We start from the raw sequence: 6000 nt of genomic DNA on the forward strand, positions 1-6000 counted from the left end.
CTTTTAAAAACCAAGAACACATAGATGATCAAAGCAAGTGGTATATGAACTCTGATTATCATACTAGTATTTCAGTTTCTAAATACATCCCATATAAAATACACACACATCTGGATTTCCAAAATGTACTAGTTTCCTTTACTGAAGTAAAAAAGAATTTGTTTTCACTTTGCTGGAAGTAGAGAATACATCCTATTTATAGATATAAATAAACACACACATGAGCTCACGGATTTCCTATGGTTATAATGAAAAAGTATGTGGCCGGGAAACCCAAAATATGTTTCCTAAAATTGCACAATGGCAATATGTAATAAAGATTCTGTGAAAGTTTGTCAAATTTCATTCAGTGGTATGTTACGGATAAAGATAGAGAAGCGTAACAGACGGACGGACAGAAGTGACGCTATTATATAGACTATAATACCCTCCCGCTTTTCTAAATAAAAAATATATTTACATATTCACTGTACAGACGATAATTAAAATTATTACCGAATGTTCAAATATATCATGAATTGCACGCCAGATATTGGTTAATTGTCAAATAAGAATTCTCGATTGTAAAAGAAAATGCCCGAATACCAAAAATTCAAAGACCTATTCCAAACCCATAACGTGATTAATTCCCAATCTGTGAAATTTTAATGACAAAAGTATGAGAGAAATTTATTAATCATATATTGACAAGTGATCTATGACGAAAAACAAGGAGTATAGGGGAAGTAACAATGAACCCGTCAACCTTCTGTCAAAGCCATCAAACGATTACAAACGCAACCGCTTACTAAGTGATTCATTAACAATATCTTATAAAATATAGTTAGTAATTTGGAAAAAAAAATGACAAAATAAAACTTCGAAAATTAACAATTATTAGAAACTCAGATCAACACAGAGGAATATCTGTTATTACGTCCCGTAATCGAGGATTCGGGGGGTAAATACTAGTTATTGCCCTGACTGTCCGTCTGTCTGTCTGTTTGCCCCCCCCCCCCCTAAAATCTTCCCCCTTAATTGTCTAAAACTTTTTAGTTGGTGGGGATATTTGCCTCTCATATTTTACGGGAATATTCCTTGTGAAAAAAAAACTTTCTTAGGGTACCATCAAATTTGAGCTCTTGGCTGATACAATTTTAAAAAATATTACCAAACATTCACCTTGACTTTAGAACAGTGGGTGCTAGGGCTTTCAGACTTCACATGTGTGTTAATTGTGATAAGACTTTTTAATGGGTTTAAATATTTTGACATTTGACCTTGACCTTAGAGTTTGACCCACTTTTGAAAAACTTTAACCTTGGCTATAACTTTTGAACAGTAAGTATTAGGGCTTTTATATTCCACAGGTGTATTCTTTATGAGAAAAACTTCCAACGGTTTAGACTTTTTGACCTTGGGTTTGACTTGCGTAAGGGAAACTTTAATCCTCACTATAAATTGTTCATAATCACATCTTGATTTGTATAAAATTTTTGAAAATTGACAAATAATAAAAATTAAAACTAGAAAATGTACCTTAACAATTAAATTTCCTGTTGTGCTGGAGACAAAGGCAAAACCTTTTACGAAGACTTTCTGTGTCAACAGAATGATCAAAGAAAATTCTAGCTCTTTGTTTGACACGCAAAACACATAAGGAAAATGATAGTTATTTGTTAAAACAGTGGAAAGGTCAGTCGAAGACAACAAAAGAAAAACATGTTTTAATTGATTAATTTGACAATATCCTTTAAAAATTGTTTGTGAAATTCAGAAAATGGAGGGACCTGATAAAATTTTTGATACTGAGCAATTGTGTGCGAGTCGATGAATGTGAGTAATCTTTTATTCTGATTCAGAATTGTTTAGTTAATGAAACACAAGTTTCGTTTGTGTTCAAAACTTCATCAAGATCTTTGTGTTTTCATTTGATGATGAAATGAATTAAAGGATACATGAAAGTTAGTCACTTAACTCTAAAGTTTATAAAACGTTCGAGTAAACAAAGACATAACAGAATCAAAGTATTCTTAACAAGGTTGTTAATGGATAATTCACATAAACGAAATTCGTTTGACCGTATAAATGTATGACAGGCAATCATTTCTTACCTGCAGATGCTAGTGTAATGAACATAAAAAAGGTATTTTACCTAATTAAGTGCGCAGCAACTATTAATCTTCTGACAATCTACAGAATTATGACAACTGCAATCATTAATATGTCCGATTTTTAATTCATTTCATTACCAGTAAGCAAACGTGAAGAAAATTGTGTATTGAACAAATTTTTTCTATACTTCAGAAACTCCTGAGGAAATTAAGCAGCAATTAGCAATAAAACAGGTAAGTCTACCTGTATTTTAGATACAGCATATATAACACTATATTATTTAGTCCGAGACATGACCCAATCATAAATATTTCCCTACACCTTTAACGAACTTACACGTCAGCATTTAATAGTCACATAATCTCATTAAAACACAGTCACGTTCATATCTTACAATTTCTGATTTTTTTTTCATATCTTACAATTTCTTATTTTTTTTTTTTTTTTTTTTTTTTTGCTATGCCTTTGTAAAAGCAATGCAATTTTTCTTGCCTTCAAATTGAGCATAACATTTTTTTAAATTATCACAATGAAAGGCATAACCTTTGGAAATTAAGTTGACATATCAGCTCCTCGATATATTTGTTACCCTTTGGTAACATCGTCATGTAAGAAGGAGAAGGCGAGGATAACGAACAATGACTCAATTCAATTTTATTTACTGACAACACCATAAATAAATAAAATCTGTAAACAATTCAAATCTATAAAAATAAAAAAGGCCTAAACACACAGCCCTGGAAATAAAACAGGTGAGATCAGATGCCTAGAAGGAGTAAGCTTCCCCGCCAACCAGGCATATCCGCCGCCTGACCTATAAAGTGTTGAAGGGTGTATTGCACATGATTAATACACTATATCAGAAAATGCTGGAATTAAAAAATTGATACATTTATAAACATATATACAAAAGAATTTTAATCATGCCAAGTAACGATTCAGACAGATTTTTTAATTGATACCATTATGTTAAGTACGACTTCAAACAAGAAAAAAATCTTTAAAGACGTACGAAAAATTCCAGTTTCTCCGCCTGTGTTATTCTGCTACTGAAATGATAAATATGAAATGAATATATAAAAGTATCCCTTGCATTTGCAACATTTTAGATTTGTATTATTTCAATAATAAGCCCTTCAGTGATAGTTATTAAATGTGAGTCTTGTTCTATATTTAACATGAAAAGCTGAAGACATTTGTACTTTGTAAATATTTATTCAGAATGGCACGTGTATATTATTTTGTTTATCTTGCTAGCTAATATCAAAGGAGTTAATATTCATTGATAATAAAATTGCAAACCGACAAGAAAAGCAAATGTCTGACTAATTTGACGCCATTACGATGCATAGAGATGATTATTATGAATAATGTTCTGTCTTTAAGTAAGGGGACATTCATTGTCCTTCAAGTGGTTATTTTTGACTTTCTACATCGTTTCATGGTCATTTTTAGGCCAAAGTAGATATTGCTAAAAACACTACCCTTTTATGAGTGTTTACATTTGTCTTCAAAGGTGGACAAACAATATTAATATTTTTTATCTTATTTGAAAGTGTAGAAAATTCAGAAACTTAATTTTGAGTATGTACAATGCATTGGTGTACTAAAGTTACACTCATCACTAACAGATTTCATAACAGTGATAACAAAAGGTTTCATTGACCTTGATTTTTGTTAAAGTGTTCCGGATGTTTATATCCTTTGTCCATAAAGTTTGAAAGACGTTTAATCTTTTGGCATTCCACATTTTGTTTTGGCAAGCTAAAAAAATATTTATGTATGCATTATATTTGTAAAAGCTAAATACAAATTAGTTAACTCTCAAAAATGTTCTCAATAAAAGATGTTAATAGTTGTTTTTTACTGGTGTAATAATGTTGACGTACATGTAGTAAGACAGCTATTAGGAAAGGGGGTGGGTGAGGTCCAGATTTTTTTCTACAAGTAAGGAGTTTCTACATGAAATGGAGATAAAAAAAAATAACATCAATAATTCACCTCGTTTTAGAAATTGTTCATACGTAGAGCATTGACAATTCTTATATTCAGCATTCTGGTAGATTTAACTGATTGTACTCTTTTTTAAAATTATTTGTATAAACAATAATGTAGCAGTCTATATATGTCCACAATGAGAGTTTATTTAATTTACTTGTAATCTATTTTGTACAAACTGTTGAACACTTCTGATTCATACTGTTATAATATCTCATGTAGGGAGAGGGCGATTTAAGTTTTTAGAACTTGTGCCCAATCCCATTGTATATATTTATATATGTAATATAAAATATGTTCAAACCAATGTTGTCGATATATCTAAATGTCGAGTTGAAGGCCACATCAAGTGTTTTCTTCTTTTCACGAATAAGATTTTGGACAAAGTCTGCTTCATATGAATACAAAAAAGGACTGCTATTAACGGGGCGCAACTGGTACCCAATATTCCAATAGATTGTTGGAAGACCTGGTCTCCAAAATCAACATAGATAATGTCAATGAGAAACTCAAGCATCTTTTTTATATCAACTTCAGAATACTTATAAGAACAAACAGAATGTTTTTTAGCAAAATAATTTTGCATATGACCAATGACAATGTAAGTAAATACGAGTTCCATTTTTATTGAAAAAGCAGCTGTCAATGATATCAAAAAGCCTGGAGTTTAATTTATCGTGGGGAATGGTTTTGTATATACATGTAAAGTTGAAAAGTCGTAAGTTCCTATGCTGTTGAATTTGGCAAAATTTTGTGATTTCGAATTTTCTAAAAGCTCTTTGGAATTTTGAAGTATCCACATGTGATTTACACCACTTCTCGAATACGTTATTGCACAGTAATCCTGAAGTTTCTCCTTCTCTACTGTTAATATTTCAGTGAGGAGTAAAGAAAGAGACTTGGTAGTCATAGAGAGACATAGATGCTTGGTACATGTAAAAATAAGAATCTTTAAAAAAGAAGGGAGTAGACAAGACAAAAAAATATCCTTAGTCGATTTTGTTCGAGTTCCGTGTTTCTTAGGGTGGCCTAGCTGCAGATCTGTAGCTCTCCGAAAAAAATTTATTGATAGACCGGAGAGCTACAGAGCCACCCATTGAAAAAACTGTATATTTATTGCGCACAAAAAAATGCGCTAGGTTCTCGATTTATTTCTCCATTTTTTTAAAGCTGTAATCTCAAAATATTACTAACCGTGTGTTCCTAACATATTTTTTGACTCTTTCCACAACAAAACATTCCTCATAATTGTTGTTAATAGTCCTCCTGGCCCTGATATTGCAATCATCGGACATTTCGCTTATTTATACTGCCATTTTGGTTTCAAAGATAATTCAGTCCAATATGCTTCGTTCAGATGTCAACTACGAAAGAACTTGATAGAGGAGGGAGTAATTTTTTGAAACCTTCCATTTTTTGCAATTGAGGTAAGAATTTGGAAAAATTAATCAAGAAAGCGCACTTTTTTGTGCGCAATAAATATACAGTTTTTTCAATGGGTGGCACTGTAGCTCTCCGGTCTATCAGTATATATTTTTTCAGAGAGCTACAGATCTGCAGCTAAGGGTGGCCCAAGGTAATTGGAATTCTTTCTTTAACAATTTAACAACTCTAGAAAATACAGCGTGTTCAGACCCCTTACCTAGCTGCAGATCTGTAGCTCTCTGAAAAAATATATACTGATAGACCGGAGAGCTACAGTGCCACCCATTGAAAAAACTGTATATTTATTGCGCACAAAAAAGTGCGCTCGATTCTTGATTAATTTTTCCAAATTCTTACCTCAATTGCAAAAAATGGAAGATTTCAAAAAATTACTCTCTCCTCTATCAAGTTCTCTCGTAGTTGACATCTGAACGAAGCACATTGGACTGAATTATCTTTGAAACCAAAATGGCAGTATAAATA

The sequence above is a fragment of the Saccostrea cucullata genome, unplaced genomic scaffold, assembly GCF_032062105.1.
Source record: "Saccostrea cucullata isolate Sc308-1 unplaced genomic scaffold, CSIRO_AGI_Scuc_v1 ctg90, whole genome shotgun sequence".
Taxonomy (NCBI): Eukaryota; Metazoa; Mollusca; class Bivalvia; order Ostreida; family Ostreidae; genus Saccostrea; species Saccostrea cuccullata.